Raw genomic sequence first — 27,182 nt, forward strand, 5'->3', positions numbered from 1 at the left:
GTAGTGGTGGTGTTGTGATATTGGTGATCCCAAAGCCCAGCCTAATGTTCTGGAGACAGAGGTTCAAATCCCATCCTAACAGCTGGTGAAGGTTAAACCTAAGCAATAAATACGGAATATAAAACTACTCAAATTTCAAATACCAAATGGTGAATCATACCAACTACCATTGATTGTTATTGGTTCCCCTGCTGGGAAGGAGATCTGCCATCCTGATCCGTTCTAGCTTATAGAGGATTCCTGAGTTACAGCGATGTGCTCTGACTACCAAGCCACTTAGTTCAGTGGCAAGAAGGAATAGACATCCCTCCTGAAATAATATGAAAAAGGAGTTTGCAGCCCAGTAAGAGAGAGCACCCTCGAATGGTTCGGAGAGTTAATGAGGTTAACCACATGAAACAGGAACTGACCGTGCAGGCAGCACTAAACAGTTAACATATTTCCGGAAATATTACCCCACACAGGAAAGTTACAGCACAGACTTTCCTAAAATTAATCCAATCTCCTATGCTTTTTGCAGTGTAAATTTTGTCACATGCTGAGGACTCTTTAAGCAAAGTAATTATAAGCTGCTAATGCCATCTACAGATCTCCCCTGTCCTGCACTGCCTCGCTTTCACTGCTGCACTGACACCACTTTGAGAGATTTCATGGACAATGTATCAAACTGATCTTGGTAAAGGTTATTGGTCTGCACTAACTTCGACCTCGGACCCGTCACCCAGCTATCAGCATCACCTTCCACTCTTTTCCCTCTCTTGCATTTATTTAACTTCCTTAAATGCATTGACATTGTTCACCTCAACCACTCCGAGTGAAAGAGTTCCACACTCTCTCCACCTCAGAGTAAAGACCTTTCTCCTGACTTTCCTGTTAGATCTATCAGTGTCTGTCTGATGTTGATTGTCTCCAGTTTAAGAATCAGCTATTTCTCACCTATCAAACCACTTTCTCAGGGATTTATAAAATCACAGAAACTTACAGCACAGTGGGAAGCCATTCAGTCCAATGTGTATGCTAACTCTCACATTTCTCTTCCCTGTCAGTAACCCTGTAAATATTTGATAAATACCTTCCACCTCCTTTTCAATGGAATCAGTTTCCACCACATTTTCAGGCAGAGATTTCTGATGTGTGTGTAAGACTGAGTGAGCTAAAGAATTTATCAGTGAGTGTGTGCATGTGTGTGAGACTGTATTGGTATGTGCCACTGTGTGTATGCGTGTAAATCTGCATGTATGTGTATGTGTGAGTGCATGGGAGTGTGTGTAAGAGTCTGCATGACAACATGTAAGAGTGAGTGTGTGTGTGAGCTCTATACATGCGTGTGTGTGTGTAAGTTGGTGTGTGAATGTGTGAATGTGTCTGAAGTGTGTGTGAATGTACAAGTGCGTGTGTTGGGCATGTGCATGTGTGTGTTGAATGCATGTGAGTGTGTGTATGTATGTGTGTGTGTGAATGTGTAATTTAATGCTGCATGTGTGTGTGAGTATGGGTATGTATGTGCGTGAGTGAGTGTATGTGTGAGTGCATGTGCAAGTGTGTGTTTGCATGTGGGTGACTGAATGTGTATGAATTATGTGTCAGCGAGAGTGAGATTGTGAGTGAGAGTGCAAAATTATATGGATGTGTGATTGTGGGTGTGTGAGTGTGTGTGAATGTGAGTAAGTGTGTAACTGGATGCATTTGTGAGTGCGAGTGAGTGAGTGTGTAGGTGTATATGTATGAGGCGTGAAGCCTCAGTTAGGGGGCTAGAGAGTTATAAGTTAGCCAGCAAAGATCTAAAGAGAGGGCTAAGAAGAGCCGAGAGGCGACATGAGAAGTTGTTGGTGGATAGGATCAAGGAAAACCCTAAGATCTTCTATAGGTGTACCAGGGATAAAAGAAAGACTAGAGTAAGATTGGGGCCAATCAATGACAGCAGTGGGAAGATGTGTGTGGAATCTGAGGACATAGAGGAAGCATTAATGAATATATTTGATCAGTATTGTTATTGGAAAAGGGCAATGTTAGTGAGAATATGGAGATACAGGCCACTAGATGAGATGGGATTGAGGTTGACAAAGAGGAGGTTTTAGCAATTTTGGAAGATCTGAAAATAGATAAGATGCCTGGGCCGGATGGGATTTATCCTCGGATTCTCTGGGAAGCCAGGGAGGAGATTGCAGAGCCTTTGGCTTTGATCTTCATGTCACCATTGTTGACAGGAGTAGTGCCAGAAGACTGGAGGATAGCAAATGTTGTTCCCTTGCTCAAGAAAGGGAGTTGGGACAACCCTGGTAATTATAGACTGGTGAGCCTTACTTCGGTTGTGGATATGGTATTGGCAAAGGTTATAAGAGATAAGGTTTATAATCATTTGGAAAGGAATAATTTAATTAGGGATAGTCAACATGGTTTTGTGAAGGGTAGGTCATGCCTCACTAACCTTATTGAGTTCTTCGAGAAGGTGACCAAACAGGTGGATGAGGGTAAAGCAGTTGATGTGGTGTATATGGGTGTCAGTAAAATGTTTGATATGGTTCCATATGGTAGGCTATTGCACAAAATCTGGAGTTTTGGGATTGAAGGTGATTTAGTGGTTTGGATCAGAAATTGGCTAGCTGAATAAAGACAGAGGGTGGTGGTTGATGGGAAATGTTCATCCTGGAGCTCAGTTACCAGTCGTTTGCTGCAAGGATCTGTTTTGGTTCCACTGCTATTTGTTATTTTTATAAATGGTCTGGATGAGGGCATAGAAGGATGGGTTAGTAAATTTGCAGATGACACTTAGGTAGGCAGAGTTGTGGATAATGCTGAGGGATGTTGTGGGTTAAAGAGGGACATAGATAAGCTGCAGAGCTGGGAGGAGAAGTGGCAAGTGGAGTTTAATTTGGAAGAAGTAACAGAAATGCAGAGTACTGGGCTAATGGTAAAATTCTTGGCAGTGTAGATGAACAGAGAGATCTCGGTGTCCAGGTGCATAAAACCCTGAAAGTTGCCACCCAGGTTGATAGGGTTGTTAAGAAGGTATATGATGTGTTGCGTTTATTGGTAAGGGGATTGAGTTTCAGAGCCTCGAGGTCATGCTTCAGCTGTACAAGACACTGGTAAGGCCGCATCTGGAGTATTGAGTACAGTTCTGGTCACCACATTATAGGAAGGATGTGGAAGCTTTGGAAAAGTTTCAGAGGTGATTTACTAGGATGTTTCCTGGAATGGAAGGAAGGTCTTATGAGGAAAGGCTGAGGAACTGAGGCTATTTTTGTTGGAGAGAAGCAAGTTGAGAAGTGACTTAATCGAGACGTATAAGATAATCAGAGGGTTAGATAGGGTAGACAGTGAGAGCCTTTTTCCTCGGATGGTGAAGGCTAATGCAAGGGGACATAGCTTTAAATTGAGGGGTGATAGATTTAGGAGAGATATCAAGAATAGTTTCTTTACTCAGAGGGTAGTGAGGGCATGGAACGGCCTGCCTGCAACAGTAGTAGACTCGCCAATGTTAAGGGAGAAAGTGAGATCTGCAGATGCTGGAGATCAGAGCTGAAAATGTGTTGCTGAAAAAGCGCAGCAGGTCAGGCAGCATCCAGGGAACAGGAGAATCAACGTTTCGGGCATAAGGGCTGAAGAAGGGCTTATGCCCGAAACGTCGATTCTCCTGTTCCCTGAATGCTGCCTGACCTGCTGCGCTTTTCCAGCAACACATTTTCAGTCGCCAATGTTAAGGGCATTTAAATGAGCATTGGATGTACATATAGGTAACAATGGAACAGTGTAGGTTAGATGGGCATTGATTAATTTCACAGGTCAGCGCAACATCAAGGGCTGAAGGGCCTTTACTGCACTGTAATGTTCTATATTCTATGTTCTATGTATGCGTGATTGTGAGTGTGTGAGGGCAGGTCCCTGCTTCACAAGTCCATGGTAGGAAGAGTTATCCAGAAGATTTGGTTTTGATGGTAGGGGAATGTCTCTCAGGGACGTGAGCTAGTCAGCTTGCAAAGGCAGTGAAACTTAGCAGGTAGGAGCTGACTACATGGACAACATGGTTGCTTTTAATGAGAACTGAATGACAAAAACAATCCTTCCAGCCCCCTCACTTTTCCCCACCCCCTCTTCCTCACACTCCTCAGATCGTCGTCATGCCCACCCAATGAGGGTGCTGCTCCAGACAAGAGTACATAGTGCTGGGGGATCAGAGAGTCACATTCTGAAAGGCTTGGTTAATTAACCGCAAACCGAGTCAGGTTAAGTGGGTCTTTGTTGGATTGGCCAGCTCTGACTAGCGGAGTGTACCAGGAAGCAGTGATTTACAATCTGGAGCAATGATTTGTATGAGGGACTGAATGTAACAAAGTTAAATTTGCAGATGACACCAAAGACAGGCAGGAACATGAATTGTCACGTGGAGGTAGAGGATCTCAAAAGGGATCCAGACTTAGAGACAGATTAAAGTAAATGACCAAAAAAGTAGTTTTTTGTTTCAAATGGGAGCGATTACAGGCAGAGTGGCCAAGGGATGTGGCTGACCTCATACATGAATCACAAGGCATTAGTATTCAGATGCAGTAAGTATTCATAAGACCATAAGACATAGGAACAGAAATTAGGCCATTCAGTCCATCAAGTCTGTTCCACCATTCAATCATGGCTGACAGGTTTCTCAGCCCCATTCTCCCGCTTTCTCCCTGTAACCATTGATCCCCTTGATACTCAAGAACCTATCTACCTCAGTCTTAAATATACTCAGTGACCCGGTCTCCACAGCCTTCTGTGGCAGTGAATTCCGTAGATTCCCCACTCTCTGGCGGAAGAGGTTTCTTCTTATCCCCGTTCTAAAGGGTCTTCACTTTACTCAAAGGCTGTGCCCTCGGGTCCTAGTCTCTCCTACCAATGGAAACATCTTCCCAACATCCACTTTGTCCAGACCATTCAGTATTCTCTGTGTTTTAAATAGATCATGCCTTATCTTTCTAAACTCCATCGAGTATAGACCCAGGGTCCTCAAATGTTCCTCATATGTTAAACTTTTCATTCCTAGGACCATTCTTGTGGAACTCCTCTGAATCCGCTCTGGGGCCAGTACATCCTTCCTGAGATATGAGCATAAAACTGCGCACAATACTCCAAATGTGGTCTGACCAGAGCCTTTTAAACCTCAGAAGCACATCCCTGCTTTTATATTCAAGTTCTCTCAAAGTAAATGCCATCATTTGCCATTCTAACGACTGACTCAACCCCCAATAAAGCCTTTAGCAACAAACAGTGAATTAAATTGCACAGTTTCTATGAAAAATCATTGGAATTCATGGCCTTACATCAAACAATCTGTAGCAAATTGTAGTTGTATATCAAACTAGGACGTTGCAGGTATCCAACTGTGAGAACAGAAGGATGTGAAATCAGTAAGGCGGCTTTAAACCAGTATTGGAAACTCTCATGCTTATGTCAACAGGCAGAAGTCTGTTTTCAGGGCTGGGGTTTAAATACATGACACGTCCCTTTGAAGAGTCCTTTTGAAAATTATGACAATACAGTTTGGTATTTTTAACAGCCCTCTTGAAAGAACTGTTTGACAGCTCCCCTTCACTCTTTTTGTAAGTCCTTTAGACAGTTGCTTCTAACAGTTTTAACATTTGATTTTAACAGGTCTGTTGGCAGTTCCAATGAGTTTGACAGGAATGGTTTGATGTATTTGATGATTATTTTCTGAACAACTTGTTCAGTAATATTACTATACACCTGAACCCAGGTCCTCTGGCCTTATTGTGCTAACTTTTCACATTGCCAAAGGATGTCTGACCTCCAGGAATAGTCTCCCAGCACCAGGTCTAACTAGTATCCAGGGTATCCACATTAATCCACAAATTTGTCTCACCAACTCTAATCTCCACAATTTGGGTTTTACATTGCAATGTGCAAAAACCCAGCTCAGTGGAGAAGGCTGCTGATTTAAATGGCCACAATAAATCCTGCACATGGGAATTGTACCGAGTGCCCCTTCGTACCCATGGGAAAATGCAAATTGCATTGTTGGGAGCAAGAATGAATGTTGTTGCTGTGGGGGGATCCTCTCCACTGTGGGGAAAAGCTGTGTGTCTGAGTGTGCCAAGAGTCAAGAGCAGTTTTATTTGTCATTTCTACTATACACGACTGATACAGTAAAAACAAGACAATGTTCCTCCAAGGCTAAGGTGCTACATGAACAACAACAATGTAGTATGGGTCTGAGTGTGTGTGATGTGTCTGAGTGTGTGGTATGTGTCCCAGTGTGTGTGGAATGTATGAGTGTGTGTTATGTATCTGAGTGTGTGCTGTGTGTATGAGTATGTCATGTATGTCTGAATGTGTGTATGTGAAGTGAGTGTCTGAGTGTGTGTGGTGTGTGTCTGAGTGTGTATTGTGTGTCTGAGTGTGTGGGGTGTGTATCTGAGTGTGTGTTGTGTGTCACGTATGTTTGAGTGTATGTATGTGCGGTGAGTGTCTGAGTGTGTGTGGTGTGTCTGAGTGTGTGCCTGAGTGTATGTATGCGTAGTGTTTGTGTGTCATGTGAGAGTCTCAGACAGCATCAAACTGGACCTGGCTGTGATGGCTTCCATGTCCAAATAGCGGAAGATGCTCACCAATTTGGCCATACATATGGAGGATGGTCAGTGAATTCCAGAGTCCCTGTCCAGCAGCAGGAGTCAGGAGTTTTGGGGGAGGAGTAGAACATTGCTTTGGGGAGGAAGGGGTACTAAAGTGCAGTTCTTGTGGTATTTTGATTTCTACAAATACTCCACCACATTGTCCTCACTGATTGGCAAGGGAGAAAGAAATTAAACAAATCTTTAGTGGCAGAATTTGCCAACACTCAATGTCTTCCTAACAATGAGTTTATATTTGGGAAGATATTAGATGCCGTCTGAGACACAGTGAGAAGGAATACCCTCTGCACTCCCACATCTGTCCCCTGTATATCAGGCAGCATCTGCAAAAGGAAGGAAATCTGTCTCAAATAAACATCTGTTCATCATTATTGTACGCTCAGGGTGTTTGCACTTTTTAAAATGTGTTAAGATCTGTACTTTCACTCTCAGCTACCGTCCTTCCTGAATCCCATCTGAAAATTACATTCACCATCTCCAGTAACCCTGTCCTGTTCATGGCTGGGAGGCAGAGAATGAAGCAGGAACTTTGTACATGGTTTCATCTTCCCCCAGGGCAAGTGTCGGCCTTTACTCTGTGTCCGTGTGGATCACTTTGGGCTGAACCCACGGTGCAGAAGCCACAAGCTGCAGCACACAGCTTGGTAGCAAGCATGAGGACAGAGAATATAAATAACATGTTCACATTTTAAAGAGGGTGCAAGAACTGAGAGTCCTGGATGGAAATGTACAGAAACCTTTGGAAGTTTGAAGAAAAGGTTAAGAAGGAAATTAAAGGGATTACAGAATGCAGGGATTTGTGAGTAGAGACAGACTGCTAAAGCAAGGAAGTTCTGTTAAATCTTTATAACTCATTGTGTAGCTATCAGCTGGAACCCAGTCCAGGCAGCATATGTCAGGAAAGACATCCAAACGCTGGAGAGTGTGAAGTGATTTACTAGACTGTTAAAGTATGAGGCATTTTAACCTGCTGTCCTTAGACCAAAGGGGAGAAGTTTTGTTAGAAATGTGTTGAAAGTTGTGAAAAATTTTGATAGACGCTCAAATATTGCTTGCACTGACAGCAAGTTTGGTAACCAATGGACACAGGCTTTGAAGAAATAGTCAAAATAATCAGAGGCGAGATGTGGGAAATGTTTTACGTAGTGAGGTGTTGTTTTCTGAAATGCATAGGACTGCACAGCTTTGAAGGAGTGGGGGAAGCAGTTTGAGTAATTTTCAAAAAGGAATTGCATCAAATACTTGAAGAGGAAAGTCTAGTTGGGCCGTGAGGATAGGGCAGGAAAGTACAACTGAAAGAGCCACCACAGGGTGTGATCATGGCTTTTGTACAACAGAAATTGTGTTTAAATAAACTGTTTGTGTTTAGATGAAATGAGTTCACGGTGAATAAAATAGGGTGGCACGATGCCTCAGTGGTTAGCACTGCTGCCTCACAACGCCAGGGACCTGGGATTGATTCCAGCCTTGGGTGATTGTCTGTGTGGAGTTTGCACATTCTCCTTGTGTCTGTGTGGGTTTCCTTGGGGTGCTCCGGTTTCCTCCCACACTCCAAATATGTGCAGGTTAGGTGAATTGACCATGCTAAATTGCCCATAGTGTTCAGGGGTGTGTAGGTTAACTGCATTAGTCAGGGATAAATGTAAAGTAATATGTAGGGGAATGGGTCTGGGTGGGTTACTCTTTGGAGGGTCGGTGTGGACTTGTTGGCCAAAGGGCCTGTTTCTACACTGTAGGAAATCTATGAAAAAGGGAGCCAGTAGAAGTGATGTCCTTGGTTTTCCAAAATGCATTAGATAAAGAACCATATCAAAGATTGCTGAACAAGATACGAAGAAAAACAGAAATTGTTGGACAAGCTCAGCGGATCTGGCAACATTTGACTATTACCTGGTGTTGTGTGATTCTTAACTTTGTCCACAAATGTATAGTGAGCTCTCCCTCTTCAGTGATATCACAGAGCATTTAACATTCAGCTTAGTGATGAGGTGGGTTCAAAATATGATACTTCCAACAAGACAATGGGTGGCTCAGTGGTTAGCACAACTGCCTCATAGCACCAAGGACCCAGGTTTGATTCCCGCCTCAGGTGACTGTAAGAAGTTTTCACATTCTGCCCATGTCTGTGTGAATTTCCTCCCACTGTCCAAAGATGTGTAGGTTAGGTGGATTGACCATGTGAAATGCAGGGTTCCAGAGAAGTGGCTCCAGGTGAGGTCATCCTTAGAGGGGCTGAATGGCCTTACTTGCACACTGTAGGAATTCTATGAGCACCTCTGCAATACCCACCATATAGGCTATATTATTGATGTTATGCCTTTTGCCATTGATTGTGTTATCTAACGGATGTTGGGTGTTATGGGTAGTTTAACCCATAGAATGCTGTGTGCTATGCACTTTGTGATCTATAGGATATCTATAAGATATCTATTTAAAACTCACACCTTAGTATCGATGTAGTTTGTAAAATAATCTGCTGACTGTGATTGAGTTCCGTGTGCTCCCAGATGCTCAGTTATCTTTTTGCTTTCACTGGTTGAATAATTTGCTTGGGAACTTTGACTGACTGGAACCGAGCTTTCAGTGGCCTATAGTGCACTGCTGAATTGTTAAAATGGCAAATTCTTATGTTTAACTTTGTCAATGATCTGCTTATTAAGCAGCTCAGAGTAATGGAGTCATAGAGATGAACAGCACAGAAACAGACCTTTCCGTCCTATTCATCCATGCCAATCAGATATCCTAAATTAATCTAGTCCCACTTGCCAGCATTTGGCCCATATCCCTGTAAACACTTCTTATTCCTATACCCATCCAGAGGCCTTTTAAATGTTGCAATTATACCAGCCTCCACCACTTCCTCTGGCAGCTCATTCCATACATGTACCACCCGCTGCATGAAAAAGTTGCCCCTTAGATCCCTGTTAAATATTTCCCCTCTCACCTTAAACCTATGCCCTCCAGTTCAGGGCTCCCTGTACCCCGAAGAAAAGATCTTGTCTATTTATCCTATCTACGCCCCTTATGATTTTATGAACCCTCAGCCTCTGATGCTCCAGGGAAAATAAGCCCAGTCTATTCAGCCTCTCCCTATAGCTCAAACCCTCCAACCCTGGCAACATCCTTGTAAATCTTTTCTGACCCTTTCAAGTTTCACAACATCTTTCCAAAAGGAGGGAGACTAGAATTGCATACAGTATTCCAAAAGTGGCCTAAGCTATAAGAAGTTCAGACCATCCAATCGTAACCCAATACTACAGGAACTGAGAGTGTACTCAACTGAGGAGAGGCACATAGACAGAGGAGTGGGGTGGGGGTTCTGGAGGAAATACTTTAAAATTGCATTCCTGTTTTGTTGAGTGGAATCTTTCATGCTTTGTATAATAAGGCCAGGCAATGTCAGTGTAGGAAGAAAGTAAGGACTGCAGATGCTGGAGATAAGAGTCAAAAAGTGTGTTGCTGGAAAAGCACAGCAGGTCAGGCAGCATCTGAAGAGCAGGAGAATCAAGCCCTTCATTCCTTATGGAAGGGCTTATGCTCAATATGTCAACTCTCCTGCTCCTTGGATGCTGCCTGACCTGCTGAGTTTTTCCGATGTCGGTGTAGGACAATAGGATACAAAGATTTCAATCTGATACATTTACTTTTCCCTTAGACTGGGGCTATCAGACTGAGTAATGAACCATTATGGAACCAGCATTAGCAGATTTGATGAACCAGGGGTTAATGCCAACAATTAAAGTAGCCCTAACCCCCCCGGAGTCAGAGTTGGATCGCCCTGTGCTCCTTTCACATACAGTGTTTCCATCTGTTTGAGGTCAGTGAGGCCAAGTGAAAGGCAATGCCTTGACAATGCAATACCTCAACTGGAATGGGACAGGAAGGAGCACAGGCATCCAACTGAGAAACAAAATATTTTGGGTTTTGAGATAGCATAAGGGAAATAAAAAAATATATTAGAGAGATGTAGCTTTTTGTTTGGGGTGGAACGGAGTTTGGCGCAGTGAGCAATGGGCACAGGAACATCACAGGAGCACCTGAGCAAATGGATACAGCCTTAGGGCTAGGAAGTCTATCAGGTCTTCCTGCTCACTGAAGGTAACTGTGTGAAGAGAAACATTTAGTTAAAGGTTGTTACTGTCGTGAAGAAGTCAGGAGTTAGCTTTCTTTGTGAAATTGGATGGTTAATGCAGTTATTTATAGATAATAGGGAAGAGTGATGTAGGGCTGAATCTTAATATACTTTGGCCAAGTGAAATCTTTATTCAGTTTCATGGAGGGTTTCTCTGTCTAGCAAGCATTCTCATCCTACCACCCAAACTCGGTTCAGTAACTACCTACCCCACCCGTATGGCAGACCCCATCTCTCCATTCCCGATCCAATGCTAGCCTGAGTCTCCTATCCTCCAGAGCCAGGGTTAATAATCGTTGCCGGGATATCCTTAGCATCTTTGGTGCTGGTTCTGCCTTGGAACTGCAGCTGTGTACTCAGCTAAGACATGACAGTCTCAAGTTGCCCTTCACTGCCAATGCAGAGGCACAGCAGCTGCCAACCAATGTTTCTCTGGGCACAGAGGTGCCACTGCTGCCTCTTTATTGCAAATAGAACTGCTCATTCCCTTACCTATTATTGTTTCAACACCAGGCCACTGGCCCTGAGATGTACAATGATGTACTGGCACTGAGTGGGGAGGTAGGGGTGGGGAGCAGTGCAGAGGAGGTTCACCAAGTTTATTCTGGAATTGAGACAGTTGGCTTATGAGGAAAGACTGAGTAGACTATGACTGTCCTCATTGGAATTGAGAAGAAAGAGGAGGGTCTTATAGAAACATATAAACTGATGAAGGGAATAGATAAGACAGAAGCAGGGAGGTTGGTGCCACTGGTGGGTGAAACTAGAACTAGGGGGCGCAGCCTCAAAGTACATGGGAGCAGATTTAGGACAGAGTTGAGGAGGAACTTCTTCACCTGAAGGGTTGGGAATCTGTGGAATTCCCTGCCCAGGGAAGTAGGTGAGACTACCTCATTGAATATTTTTAACGCAAAGATAGAGTTCTGAACAGCAAAGGAATTAAGGGTTTTGGTGAGTGGAGCTGAGTTCATAAAAAGATCAGCCATGAATGGCAGAGCAGGCTCGAGGGGTCAGATGGCCTACTCCTGCTCCTAGTTCTTATGTTCTTACAAGATAAACTTTTATGAACAAACACCAAATCCAAAGAGAAATCAAGCAAAGAGAAGCTGTATTTTCTTTTGGAGCACTAACTGCTGTTGCATTGAGTACTAATAATGTTCCAGTCAATGATCATTGCAGCCAGCTCACATTGACTGGAGCTGGGTATTGGTTCAGTCCCATCTGGTTAGCTGTTCCCAATTCTGCAGCATTCTATCATACACAAGGTGACCTTCCTCTTGCTCAGTGTTCTCAACCACATCTTCGGAAGACTCTTCCTACATTCCCATTCCCTCCCAGCATCCATCACATCCCCTCTTTCCTACTTCTACTGGACAGAGCTGCTGCTCTTGGGCTCACTGATTTTCTGTGCATTCTTTATATCAAAGTACGAGAGTGGTTCATCATTCATCATCACCCGCATTGCTACCTCATCTGGCCTCATTAATATACAGGCTCCCATTCTACCATGTACAAAACAGAAACTAAATGCCGAAAATTCCTGAGATGAAATTCCGAGCTTACCTTACTTCTCTGGACAGAGTTTGGAAAGCTGCAGCACTGAGGGGTGTGGGATGCTCCTGCATCAATGTTCAGCAGGTAATTAGGGAGGCAAATGGAATATTGGCCTTTCTATCAAAGGGAATGTAGGGAGGTATTGTTAAAATTATATAAGGCCCTGATTAGACTACACCCAGAAAACAGTGAACAGTTTTCACCCCTTTATCTGAGGAAAGATATACCGGGCATTGGACACAGTCCAGAGAAAGTTCACTAGACTGATCCTGGCAATGAAGGGATTCTATTTTGGAGAGAGATTGAGTGAGTTGGACTTGTACTCAATGTACTTTAGAAATATGAGAGAAGACCTTATTGAAAACTAGGAAATTCTTAGGTGACTTGGCAGGTCCAATGCCCTTTGTGGAGACTCTAGAGCCAGAAGGCATAATCTCAGAATAGGGGGTCACTCAGTTAGTCAGAAATGAGACGAAATCTATGCTCGCAGAAGTTAGTGAATCTGTAAAATTCTTTACCACAATGGGCTGTTGAGGCTGGATCTTTAAGTATACAGTAGGTTCCGCTCTAACACGATAGTTCGGTTCTCGTGCAATCCTGTGTTAAAAAAGAAAATCGCATAACAGCAGCAGCAGTTAAACGACTGGGGCCGGAATCGTGTTATAAACAACAAATGCTTTAAAAATTTGCACTAATTTAGCCTCATTAACATACAGGCTCCCATTCTACCACACACAAGGCAGAAGCTAAATGTTGAGGATTCCTGAGATGAAATTCCAAGCTTGCCATGCTCCTTTGGAAGAGTTGCAGAGAGCTGTAGGACTGAGGGGTTTGGGGTCTTCTGCAGGGATCACAGTGCCCCCAATTCATCATCGCACTATAGCAAATTCACATTAGAGTCATAGAGTCACAGAGGTGTACAGCATGGAAACAGACCCTTTGGTCCAACCCGTCCATGCCGACCAGATATCCCAACCCAATCTAGTCCCACCTGCCAGTACCCGGCCCATATCCTTCTAAACCCTTCCTATACATATACCCATCCAGATATCTTTGAAATGTGCATTATAACAGAACGACCTCCATGCAAGGGTGAGGTATGCAGATGTTTAATCAGGAAGGAGAATCAAAGGTTATGGGGAAAAGGCAGGCAGGTAGATTTGAAGATGATCAGATCAGCAATAATCTCGTTGGATGGCAAAGCAGACTTGATGGACTAAATGGCCTACTTCTGTTCCTATGACAAAAGTGAGGACTGCAGATGTTGGAGAGCAGGGTTGATTGTGTGGTGCTGGAAAAGCACAGCAGGTCAGGCAGCATCCGAGGAGCAGGAGAAGCAACATTTTGGGCAAAAGCCCTTCATCAGGTGATGAAGAGCTTTTGCCTGAAAATGTAAGGCAGACGACTAAGGATGGACATCGAAATGTGTAAAATAATGAGGGTCATAGACACGGTAGACAGGAAGCAATCTTTCCCCTTGATGGAGGGATCAATAACTGGGTCACTGATTTAAAGAGGATGTGAGGAAATGTCTTTTCTCCCAGAGACTGTGGGAATCTGGAACTTTCTACCTGTAAGGATGGTAGAGGCAGAAATCCTGATCAGACTGGAGAAGGATGTAGACACGCACTAACAATACCAAGGCACACATGGCAATGGGTCAAATGCTGGGAAATGCGATTGGAATAGTTAGGAGCTTGTTTTTTGACCAGTGAAGACTTGTTCGGCCAAAGGGCCTTTTTCTGTGCCAACGATTTCTATGTCTTTAGACTCTCAGAGAGAGTGGTGAGAGTATGCATAGCACTGAGTGTAAACCTCAGGATGCAGTGGGAGTAGCTGTTCAATGAACCTTCATGTCTCAGAGATACTTGTAATGCTGGGCAGATTGGAAATGCAAAGGATGGAACTGCGGTTGGAATGCATGTGAAGTAAGTGAGGACCAGAGGCACTCACTGAGGATAGCGATGTGGTTAATTCTGTATCTTTCTCCACAGACACTACTAGACCTGCTGAGTTTCTCCAGCACTTTCTGTTTTTATTTCAGAGTTCCATTATCTGTGGTATTTTGCTTTGATGAGGATATTGAATTTTATGGTCAAAACAGTTGAATAATGGCCAAAGAAGTTGTGACCAAATATTCCAGCAGCTGGTTAGACCACATCGTGAGTAGTTCTGTTCACCAGGAAAGAGGGGAAACACTCGAGTCTCCGGTGACAGCAGTAAAGAGTAAAAGGCAGATTCCCAACATCAAAGGCTCTGATACAGGAGATACAACAGACTGTGAGCTTAAATCCAACCAGGATAAATCCAAAGACTTAGTTTTATAGATCTGATCATTCTTTGGGGCAATTGACTCCAGCTTCCTGAAGAACTCATGTAGTTTGTAGCTTTGATTTATTCTCAGTGTGTCGACATTGTGCGTGACTGCCTTCGATCATCCTTCAGAACACGGTGGTGAGCTGCTACACTACGTATAGTAACAGTGCTCCCCCAGAGCTGTTAGCGGTTGCCAGAGCAATGGGCCAGTGTGCAAGTAGGAGAATGCAGCACCACTCAAGGACAGGATGCAACTTGATGATGGTGGTGTTTCTGGGGCATCACAGCTCTGCCTTAGGGAGGGGTGGTGGTGGTGAGGAATGTTTGGGGGGGTGTTGTGATGCTCCATTATAGTCCCATGAATATTGGTTTAAGTGTAAGAGTTAGGATCTGTACAAACCTATGAATTAGGATCAAAAGGAGGCCATTTGGTCCTTCAAACCTACTTAATCTTTCAATAAGATCATAGCTGATCTGTTTATGTTTTGAATTCCATGTACCTATCTGTCTCTGATGATCTTTGAGTCCTTTTTTGAAAAAGAATCTATCTATCTCCACCTTAAAAATATTCCTTGATCCGCTTCCACCACTGTCTGAGGCAGAAAGTCCCAAAGATACTCAACTTTCCAAAAGAAAAAGAAATTCCTCTCATCCCTGCCTGAAAAGATGACTCCTGATTTTTAAACTGTGCCCCCTCATTCTGGGCTGGCCCACAAGAGGAAACATCCTTCCCACACCCACGTTGTCAAGATCATTCAGGATTCTATACACTTCAATCAGTCACCCCCTCACTCTCCTAAACTCCAGCAGAAATAAGCCCAGTCTGTCCAACCCTTCCTCATCAAACAACCCACTCATTCCAGAGATCAGTCCAGTAAACCTGCTCTCAATCCCCTACAATTCATTTACATCCTCCCTTTAACAAGGAGACCAAAAACTCCACACAGTATTCAAGAGGTGGTCAGTAATGCCCGATGTGATTGAAGCATTCCCTCCTTGCTTTAATGTTCAGTTCTTCAAGCGATAAAGGACGATATGCCGTTCGCCTTATCGACTACTTGCTGAACCTCGATACTAACAGCAGAGGGGATGCTTCAGAGACAGTTGGAAACAGAACGACAGCATCTGGGAAGAGTAAGTCAAGTGACAGTGAATGCAAGTTTTTGAAGCCAGCAGCATGTCAGAGGATGAGAAATCTGAGTGTGTTCCAGAGGTCAGAACTCTTGAGAAAGAATTAAATAAAGTGAGAGGCAGTTTTAATTTCAACATAGGGCATAGTGATGAATTGAAAAGTATTGGGGGAAGGGATTTTAAACTAAAGGTTAAAGCAGCAAATTTCAGAATGAGATAGACAGAAACAAAGGGAGGAAAATTGGATCTCACAATCTGTATCAGATCCCTGGATCATTCTGGTGAAGGTGATCAATCTGAGGAAATCCAGTTACAATTTTAACTTTGCATAAAAATAATGTTCTCTCACATATTTTCATCTGTTTCTCCCGAAATCCAGCACATCATGAAGGGATCACATCAATCAGAGGCTAGCCAGAGCATATTGCCAGGTTATTCACTTTGGAGGGCATCACATGAGAGTACAACAACCGATTGTCACCCAATAGCCACCTTCACACTGTAATAGGGAGAATTTGTCGGAATGCTGATGTCCTGATCTCAGGATTAGCTGAATGTTGGTGTTTGAATTAACTGTGAGTGTTAGTCCTGGCCTCCTTCACTTCCAGCTGTCCAGAGTGCTGGGTAGCTGTTTCATTTTGGGTTGTGGTTTGGCAAATGAATGGGCCCTGATTGTAATGCTGCCAGTAAACTTGTTACAACACAGCGGATGTTGCACATCAAGCTTTTAGCGGAAGTGATCCAATCCAAACATTCTTCTGGATTTTTGAGGGAAACAAAAGACATGTCATGGAGTCACCTCAAGAACATGGATGGCATTGGTCAGGCTGGATTGCTCCCAGTCTGATGTCTGTCCAATAAATTAAAGGCATTTGATTTTCCCAGCTTCTTTCCAGTACTTGAAAGATTTGTCTTTCTCTCTTTGGCACTCTATCCCATTTTGGGATAATCCTCACAGACAATATCCCAGTCTCGGATAAAAATCTACAGACGCTATCCCACTCTGGATAATCCCCACGGACACTACCCCAGTCTCAGAAATAATCTACAGACGCTAACCCATTGTGGGATAATCCCCATGGACACTGTCGCAATCTCGGAAAAATCTACAAATGCTATCCCACTCTGGCTTAATCCCCACGGACACCTTACCAGTCTCGGAAAAATTCTACAGACATTATCCCGCTGTGGGATAAACTCCACTGGCACTTTCACACTCCCCACAGACTCTGTCCAATCTGGGATAATCCCCATGGACTCTGTCCCACATTGTGGGAGATTCCTAGGAGAGTGCCCCACACTGCAATAAACCCTGGTTTATCACTGGTCTAATCACTGTTATTAAACCAGTTTAACACTGGTCTCATCACTGGCCCCAAAGTGGTATGAAGTAGAAAAGTGATGAGGATGTTAAGCAATGTCATGGCTCACAGAGACTTTGATCTTTCTGAGTAAGCCTTTAGTTTTGTGACGAGGAATGAACTGAGTGCGTGGCAGATATTTTCTCTGATTATGTGAAGTTATATCGAGGTGTAGTCTCCTGATTCACTGTTTATCAGAATTCGAGCTCTTTATTCCAAATACATTTGCTGAATTCAGTCTGTGGTTCTGTTATTTCATCAAATATTTTATTATTTTTGGTTTGATTAAATGGAAACTCTGAGGTATGTTTAATTCTTGTACTGTCTTTTGGAATTGAAAATGGTATAGGGAATTTAACACTTCAGGCTTGGCTTCAGAGTTTATGGGAAGTTTAAATGTTTGTATTTTTCCACATTTACAGAGGAAGAGATTGGTTGTCATCAGTATGCTCACAGCTTACTGGAATTCACAGGGAAGGTTTGTTGATGTTTGATGCTGAATGAAGTGTGGACATTGCTGGCTTATTGAATAAAGTCATAGAGTCATAGAATCATAGAGTCCTACAACACAGAGACAGGGTCTTTGGCCCAAACTGTCCATGCTGACCAAAATGCCCATCCATGTTAACTCCATTTCCCTGCACTTGGCCCATATCCTTCTAATCCTTTCCTATCCATGTATTTGTCCAAATGTCTTTTAAATGTTGTTAATGTCGAAAATGTGTTGCTGGAAAAGTGCAGCAGGTTAGGCAGCATCCAAGGAGCAGGATAATCGATGTTTCAGGCATAAGCCCTTCTTTATGCCCAAAACGTCGATTCTCCTGCTCCTTGGATGCTGCCTGACCTGCTACGCTTTTCCAGCAATAAATTTTCGGCTCTGATCTCCAGCATCTGCAGTCCTCACTTTCTCCTCAAAAATGTTGTTAATGTACCCATCTCAACTACTTCTGCTGGCAGCTCATTCCATATGCGTACCACCCTCTGTATAAAAAGATTGCCCCTTGGGTTCCCTTTTATTCTTTCCCCTCTAACCTTAAACTGATGCCCTCTAATCCTCGATTCCCAATCCTGGGGAAAAAGACTGAGTGCATCCACCCTATCCATGTCTCTCATGATCTTATACACCTCTATAAGGTCCCCCCCCAATCTCCTAAGCTCTAAAGAAAAGTGAAAGTGGTGCTGCAGATGCTGGAGATTAAAGTCAAGATTAGAGTGGTGCTAGAAAAGCACAGAAGGTCAGGAAAATTGACTTTTCGGACAAAAGGCCTTCAAGAGGAATGAGGCCCTGATGAAGGGCTTTTGTCTGAAACATTGATTCTCCTGCTCCTTGGATGCTGCCTGTCCTGCTGTGCTTTTCCAGCACCACTGTAATTTTGACTCGAAAGGAAAAAGTCCTAGTTTGTTCAACCTCTCCCTCTAACTCAGACCATTGAGTCCAGGCAACATCCTTAAAAATTTCTTCTGCACCTTTTCCAGTTTAATAACATCCTTCCAATAGCAAGGTGACCAAAACTGAACACAATACTCCAAGTGTGGCCTCACCAACATCCTGTATAACTGCAACATACCTTCCCAATTTCTATACTCAATGCCCTGACTGATGAAGGCCAGTGTGCCAAAAGCTGCCTTTACTGCCCTGTCTACCTGTGACTCCACTTTCAGAGAACCATGCACCTGAACTCCAAGGTCCCTCTGTTCCACTACACTCCTTAAGGCCCTGCTATTCACCATGAAACTCCTACCTTGATTTGACTTTCCAAAATACAAGACCTCACACTTACCTGCATTAAATTTCATTTGCCATTTCTCGGCCCACTTCCCCAGCTGATCAAGGTTCTGCTGCAATTTCTGAGAACCTTCCTCACTGTCCACGATACCATCTGCTTTAGTGTTAGTCAGAGTTGGCGATGGGGGTGAAATCATACTGACCAGCAAACTCCTCAGCTCAGGTTTGGTGAAGGGAGCTTTACTTATCTATTATTTCATGGAATGTGGGCATCATTGTCATTGGCTGCCCACTCCAAATTGACTTTGAACTGCGTGACTGGCTAGACTACGCCAACGAGCAGTTAAGAGTCAACCAGTTGCTGTGGATCTGGAGTCACATGAAGGCCAGGCCAGGTAAAGACAGCAGATTTCCTTCCTTAAAGGACATCAGTGAATTTGCTGGAGCTTTGCAGCATTGAATGATCATCTCATTGTCACCATCACTGGGGTGGGATTTAGCTCAGTTTGGGACAATGTTACTAATCTAATTCCAGACTATATTCTGGAATTGTTCATTGAATTCAGATTCCACCAGCTGACCTGATGGGATTTGAACCATTTCCCCAGACCATGAGTCTGTAGGTAATGAGTTAAGTGAGAGTATACACCATTACCACCTCCCTAATCTGGCTTATGTTTGATTCCAAGTCCCGTAGCAGAGTAGTTAACTCAAAACCTCTTTAGCAATAGTCTGACAAAACAATAAGATGTCGAGATTGTTGTGCTGGAAAAGTACAGCAAGTCAGGCAGCATTCGAGGAGCAGGAGAGTAAATATTTCAGGCATAAGCTGTTCATCAGGATGAAGGGCTAATGCCCGAAACATCGATTCTCCTGCTCCTCGGAAGCTGCCTGACCTGCTGTGTTTTCCAGCATCATACTCTCCACTCTGATCTCCAGCATCTGCAGTCCTCACTTTCTCCTAAGACATTTAGTTCTGACAAGATTGTGAGAAATAGGTGATATTGTGGGTCTTGCCAGTGATCCCTAAATTCTGAGAATGAATAAACAATGATTGGAGGCAGACTCTCTCAGATAATCAATCATCAGCTTCTGTTGGAGCAGAATTTGAATCTATCTTTGTGTCAGGGGTGGAATACCCTAGCTTCCCTTAGGAAGAGGCAGTTCCATGAACAGGAACCCTTTAACTTTGGAACAGCTATTTGTTCCACTTTTGAAGAGTTAAAGAGAATCAATTTCTCAGCATTGCACCTCCTTCTGCCACTGTGTGAATCTAGACAGTGAGTTATGAGACAACGCATTGAACACAATCCTGTTCACACTCTGTCTGGATGCTTTTCCAAGCTGCAGTCACAAAGGCCGGAGACTGACTGAGCTTAATCTTTCAAAGTCCAGAGCCATCCAGTGTCAATTACAGATTAACTCGTAGCAGATCAGGGACTCTAACGTTAAGCCTAAGCAGGTCTGAATCACACTTTAATACTGGGTAAAGCACTTAATGAGGAAGCTCCTAAATTTTATTTTTCCAAAGGGGTTCCTGATGACGAGATTGGATCTGCAAACCCTGACTTTGCTCAGTAACAGGAGCCTCTCTGTACTCTTGCTGCTAGGGGATTAGACATTTAACCTTTAGGAAGTGACTGAGTGAGATAAGTGAGAGAAGAACGTTACAGGGATCCAGTGGCGAATACAGTACATAAATCTATCCTTCACACAGTAATAATGTCCAACTAATGCACTGCATTTTATAGAGAAAATTGACGCCATCTGCTCTTTGACTACAAAATGTGAAAAAGTTCAAGGCTGTATTTTACCATTTTTGACACTGCATCTTGATTTTTCCAACTGAAGTGTGAGGCATCCCATTAATTTGATATATGACCTGGGCAGCTCGCTTTAGAGTGTACGGAATATGAGGAAGATAAAGACTCCATTAAGATAGACCTTTTAATCCCTACACATGAGAAATACAGATGTTGTAAGCCAAGCACAGTGGGCAAGGCATTCATAATCAATAATTACACAAAGAGTTTACCTGGGGGACCTCTGGACCAATATGGTAGGCTCCTCTTTGATCAGTAATAACTATCAACAGGTGGGGGCACAGACCTGACAGAGCTGTTCAACATAATAAAAGGAATTAACATAGTGGACACAGATTGATTGAAGTCAAGAAGACTTGATCTTCGAATAAGCCATGCTTAAACGAAGGAGGAGAATGCAGCCAGCTTCCACACAGACTGAAGTGTAGGACTGCCAAGTGATTTGTCACAAGTGATGCTTGATGTGAAATTGATGCCCGCTTACAAGAATGCATTAAATTATTAGCTAGAAAATAAAAAGAAAGAACCTGTGCAGTGCTTTTCACAATCACAGGACATCCCAAAGTGTGTTACAGTGATAACTTATTTTTATAAAATATAAATATCGAGAATACAAGAGCAGGGATATACTGCTGAGGCTGTATAAGGCTCTGATCAGATGGTATTTGGAATATTGGGAGCAGTTCCATGCCTTGTATCTAAGGAAGGATCATTGTTGTAAATTTCATCGAGAACTCCTCAACATCAGCTTATCCTTCCTTAGATACAGGGCATGACACTGCTCTCAATAATCCAAATATCACATGAGGAATGGTTGAGAACCCTTGCTCTGAGCTCAATGGAGTTGAGAAGGATGAGGGGGGATCTGATTGAAACTTACAGAATACTGAGAGACCTTGACAGAGTGGACGTGGCGAAGATGTATCCACTAATGGGAGAGATTAGACCCAAGGGCACAGCCTCAGAGTGAACGGATGACCCTTTAGAACTGACATTAGGAATTTCTTCTCTCAGAGAGTGGTGATTGTGGAGTTCATTGCCATAGAGGGCTACGGAGGCCAAGTCATTGAGTGTATTTAAGACAGAGGTAGATAGGTTCTTGATTAGTAAGAGGATCGAGGATTATGAGAAGAAGGCAGCACAATGAGGTTGAGGAACATATTAACCATGATTGACTGGCAGAGCAGACTTAATGGGCCAAATGGCCTTATTCTGCTTCTATGTCTTATGGTCTTATGCAGCACCTTTTATGTAACATTATGTTCACAGGAACATTGCAGGAAATATCAGATCAAATGATCAAAAGCTTTGTCAAAGAGGTAAGCTTTAACTAGTGCCAGAAACAAGAATCGAAGAATGTAAGGTTTCGGAACAGGAGTAGGTCATTTGGCCTGTCCAACCAGTTTCATTCTTCAGTACAATTATGGCTGATCTGACTGGGGGCTGACTTCCTGACTAACCCAATTCTCTTTGGCTCCCTTGTCAGTCAAGAACCTAACACAGCCCTTAAAATATACGAGGAACCAGCCTCCACTGCTCCCTGCAGAAGAAAATTTCACTGAAGAATGATCCTTTCAGAGAAAAATGTTCTCCTGTGGCACTTGTTGCAACTTGTCAACCAAAGTTGAGCAGGCATTCGGGAAGAGTGTTGAGGAAAGTCTAGAGCTTTGGGCTAGGAGCTTTAGGCATGGCTATCAACAGTGGAGCGATGGAAGTCAGCTATCCACAAGAGTGAAGATTCAAGGAAGACACAGGTCTCTGAGGGTTGGGGGCGCTGGAGGAGATTTCAGAGATAAGAAGAGGTGAGCAGCACCTGGGGGTTATCTTGGCGTTCCAGGATGTTCCTAGATGAACCTACTGGAGTGGAGCTGTAGGGAGTGGTGAGGGTAAGCAAGTGGAATTGGGGACCAGGGCATCAGAAGTAGAGGTGCTAATTAAATCATGTTTTTTAGTAGAGTTATTGTTGTAATATAGGAAATGCAACAATTTGTGCACAGCAAGATTCCACATGCAGCACCTTGATAATGCAGCAAATTCTCTGTTTTTGTGTTAGCATTGGATTGGTACATGTGGCCAGGACATTGGGAGAAGCTTCCTGTTCATTCTATGTGTCCTTTTGACATGCACTTGAGAGGGGAAAATCTGAGATTGGACCGAAGTGGGAGAGACATAGAAAGTAAACATAGACAAGGACTTGCTACACAAGAATTAATGATTTTTATTGAAATAATTTCTAACTGAGTGGAATGGATGACTATTCTTTCACCTTTGGATTCCAATCCAGTTTGGCAGGATGGGATGAAATGGAACCATCAAGTTAATTCCCCTGCCCTTCTCTGCAAACATGCCAAGACATCTCTTGCAACAACCTGAGAGGGTAGATAGGGACTCGATGTATTGCCTTATTGGTAAGCTCTGACAGTGCAACACTCCCTCAGCATTGGATTGGGAGTACTGGCTTTGCGTTCGTGATCACGTTGGGAGCAGAACATGGTTACACAGACCCCAAACTAATGTATGGCCAACAATGCAGGTGTTTCATGAAACAAAAACAAAATGAAAGAACTGTGGATATTGGAAATCAGAAATAAAAACAGAAATTGGTGGGAAAGCCAGCAGCTGTGACCGCTGTGATGAGAAAGCAGAGTTAATATTTCAGGTGGGGTGGAGTGTAGCATTCTGCTTTCTCTCTACTAAATGCTGCCAGATCTGCTGCGTTTTTCCAGCAATTTCTGTTTTTGTTCCAATGGTACTTTACCCAGTCTGACTACCAGTACAGGGCATGATAATACTCAGACTCACTCAAAATACCAGCCCCACCTCGTGAGCTGATCTATAGACTCAAAATAATACTCAGACTCACTCAAAGTACCAGAACTACCCCGTGAGCTGATCTATAGACTCAAATTTCAAACAATATGGGAAAGCCAGAATTTCAGAGAAGTTGACAAACCTAGTTTGTTTGTCTATTGGACAAGTAACTGTTTCTAAAATCAAAAAGACAATAAACTGAAAGACATATAGGAATCAAATAAACTTAATTGTTTTGAGTAATTATGGTTACATATATTTAGAACATCTTAGAGACATTACAGCATGTTGTGAATTTCGCCCTAATCATAGAATCTTACAGTGCGGAAACAGGTCATTTGGTCTATCGAGTCCACATTACCCCATCAAAAAGCATCTCACCCAGACCCACCTTACTACCCTATCCCTGTAACCCCTGCATTCCCCGTGGCTAATTCACTTAACCGACACATCCCTGGACATTGTGGGCAATTTAGCGTGGCCAATTCACCTAACCTGCACATCTTTAGATTGTGGGAGGAAACCGGAGTACCTGAGGGAAACCCACATCAATACGGGGAGAACATGCAAATTCCACACAGACAGTCGACCGAGCCGGGAATCGAACCCAGGTCCCTAGTGCTGTGAGATAGCAGTGCTAATTATTGAGCCACCTACAAGGGTTTTGATTAACTGTTAAGCTTTCTCCAAAAGGAAGTGCCACTATTAATTAGAATTTCTTTATTCACTTGTGGAATGTGGGCATCACTAGCTAGGCCAGCATTTATCACCCCATCCCTGGTTGCCCTTGAGAAGGTGGTGGTGAGCTGCCTTCTTAAACCATGGCAGTCCGTGTACCTAAGGCCTCATTATCTCCAGATCACATGAGGAGATACAGAAGGCCATTTGTAATATCATCACTTAACCAGGGGGCACTTGAACAAAAGCAGAATACTGCAGATGTCCCCCATGAATCATCAGACAGCATCACACAGACAGTGTCGTAAGAGTATCTAAAGAAGTGCAGATCCTAGAAATCTGAAACAAACATCCACTGGGGTTCTGCATCAGTCTGGATGCTATGGGACGTTAGCTTTTAGAGATAGTACTTGTGTAAGGGGATAACCACACAACGAGTGTCACTGTTATGCTCTTTCATCATTGCATGATTACAGCTGATGAACAACATGATCATTATCCTTTCATGAACGTCTAAAACATCTTCCTCCTTCCAGGTTGTTTCAATATTTTTCAAGTACATTGAGGTCAACCAGGACCTTGGTCAGATCCCATCTGGAATACCTGGAGTTTTGGGCAGCTCCACCTCAGAAAGACTATATTGTCCTTAGAGGGGCATTCAGAGCAGATTCAACAGAATAATAGTTAAACCGAAAGACTTACACTTTATAGACAGGCTGCATAAACTTGGCTTGAATTCATTGGAACTTAGTTGGTGGAAGTCTAATTGGATTTAGTTGTTTAAAATGCCAATAGAATTGAATAGGGTGGATATAGGAAAACTGTTTAATCTAGTGAAGATGTCAGAAACAAAGTAGCAACATCTTAAACACTTTAGAAGTGACACCAGGAAGGAGATCTTTCTGCAAAGGGTAAGTGGAAATTTGGAATTTCCTTCTTAAAAGAGAGCAACAATTGGGATAAATTGGAGCTTTTAAGATTGGAATTGCTGAATTTTTGTTGCATGAAAGTAGCAAAAGAGTTTAGGTTATCTTATTGAATCTTGGAATAACGACTTCATGCACATACCTGGTCAAGAAGAAATCCAGGGATGAAAACAGAAGTTGCTGGGGAATTGTGTGAGAGAGAGAGCGAGAGAGCGAGAGAATGTGGAGTTGAGGTACAGACCACTCATGATCGAGTTGAATGTTGAAAACCTTGAGGGGCTGATGGAACTTTCTCTTCCTCTGTTCATGACCATGACTGCAGTTTGCAATGCTGAATTGAAATCTCTTAAGAGCTTTGAATTTCACACACTGGTTAGAAACTGCTAGGTAAAAACGAGGACGGCAGATGCTGGAAACCCGAGTCTGAATTAGAGTGGTGCTGGAAAAACACAGCAGGTCAGGCAGCATCCAAGGAGCAGATGTCTACCTGTAGCTGTGTGTTTTCTAACCTGTGAAAGCAAGATTTGCTGGAATTTGAGTCTAGCAAAGTTCCATTTTTTGTAAAAACAGGTCCCCAGACATGTGCACACAGTTTGATGGGGGGTCTCAGCTTCTAGTCTTGTACTTGGAAGTCTGTAATCAACCATTTACCATTGTCCTGCATCTCTCCCCATGCCTCCATCAGACACCAGACCAGAAACCAGGCCAACTGAACATTAGAGAGGTTTGCTGTGATGTATAAACCTCACAGTCAATCTGGGTAGGAAGTGAATGAGCAAACCATCCCAGTTCTAACATTTTTACATCTATGTATCTTTCATATCAAATGGATATGAACAAAGTTAAAAATCACTAAAACATCTCCACTAATTATTCCCAGAGATTTAGCTCCCATTTTGTTGACGTTGGCCAATAAGATCATACAAAATCTTTAAAATCCTGCAGGATTGTAACGGCATATTAGGATTCACCAGACAGCTGAAATAATACATAACCTTCGGGCATTTCATGAACGTTTGAACAGGATATAAATGGGATAATTGAGTTCCACTAATCCTTCTCTAGAGTGAGTTACACCAAGTGATGCACTCCTTTGGCAGTCTGTCTGGGTGTTTTTGCCAGGTTGCTGTGAAGTGCACCATTTCTCTTTTTTATATCCACTCTTTGTTTACATTTACTTCTTTATTTATCTTGTGTTCCCTTTTTCACTTGTTGATCTTAATGGGTGTAATTTTAATCTTATTCTCTATGGAACGCAGGGTGAGGGCATGAGTTTAAATCATGATTATTTTGGTGCAGTGGTAGTGTCTTTACCTCTGAACCAAAAGGCCCATGTTCGAGTCCTATCTGCTCCAGCAGTGTGTCAGAGCATCACTGAACAGATTGACCACGTTACCTCCTTGGTCAGAAAATATCTACCCAGCATTTGAGAGGAAAGCTCTTGGTGGGCAGAGTAAGTACCCCCTACCTCTAGACCAGATGATCCAAGTTCAAGCCCCATTGGCCCTGGACATGTCTTCATATGTTATTTTGGCCTCACTATGTTCAAAACCATTTGTGCATGGTTTTCACAAATCACTTTCCATCTAATCCCTCCCTTTGCTGTTAAGAAATTGCTAAAGGGGAATTTCATAAAGCTGAATGGTCAGGATTAATCCAGATCCAATCTCTGTTACTGTGGGACCAGTAGAGTTTGGATTATTTTGTTGAATCTTGGAATAATGACTTCATACACTTAACTGGTCAGGAAGAAATTCAGGGACAGAAACAGAAATTACTGGGAAGTTTAAATTCAATAAATTTCACAAAGATATAATAAAGAGCAGGAAACTAATAACAGTTATTGTAAAAATACATCCGCTTTATTAGAATCTTTTAGTCAGGAAAATCTGCCATCTTTACCTGGTCGACATGTGACTCCAGACCCACAGCAAACTCTGCAAAGGTCCAGCTACACAAACTTTCCAAGGACCCATTAGGGATGGGCAATAAATGTCCAAGATTATCAGCATCACCCACATCCAGAAATGAATTAAATAAGAGGGTGAGTTTTTTATGGACCTCACTATTTACCTGCCATAGGTTAACATCCTTCAGT

At 43.0% G+C, this 27,182-nt stretch overlaps 1 protein-coding gene and 1 long non-coding RNA gene across 4 annotated transcripts in view; one reads left to right on the forward strand and one right to left on the reverse strand.

The window, feature by feature from the left end:
* The window catches only part of LOC122563013, a 26,972-nt gene extending 10,611 nt beyond the window's left edge, over positions 1 to 16,361 (reverse strand). The window contains exons 1-2 of the long non-coding RNA XR_006315469.1: positions 16,109 to 16,361; positions 12,831 to 12,909 (exon numbers count right to left, since the gene is read on the reverse strand). This is a non-coding gene — a long non-coding RNA (uncharacterized LOC122563013). The remainder of the gene's footprint in view (positions 1 to 12,830; positions 12,910 to 16,108) is intronic.
* Positions 1 to 27,182, forward strand: part of foxp4 (forkhead box P4) — a 296,712-nt gene that overhangs the window by 49,192 nt on the left and 220,338 nt on the right. The window lies entirely within an intron of this gene.

This window comes from Chiloscyllium plagiosum, chromosome 26 (assembly GCF_004010195.1).
Source record: "Chiloscyllium plagiosum isolate BGI_BamShark_2017 chromosome 26, ASM401019v2, whole genome shotgun sequence".
Taxonomy (NCBI): domain Eukaryota; kingdom Metazoa; phylum Chordata; class Chondrichthyes; order Orectolobiformes; family Hemiscylliidae; genus Chiloscyllium; species Chiloscyllium plagiosum.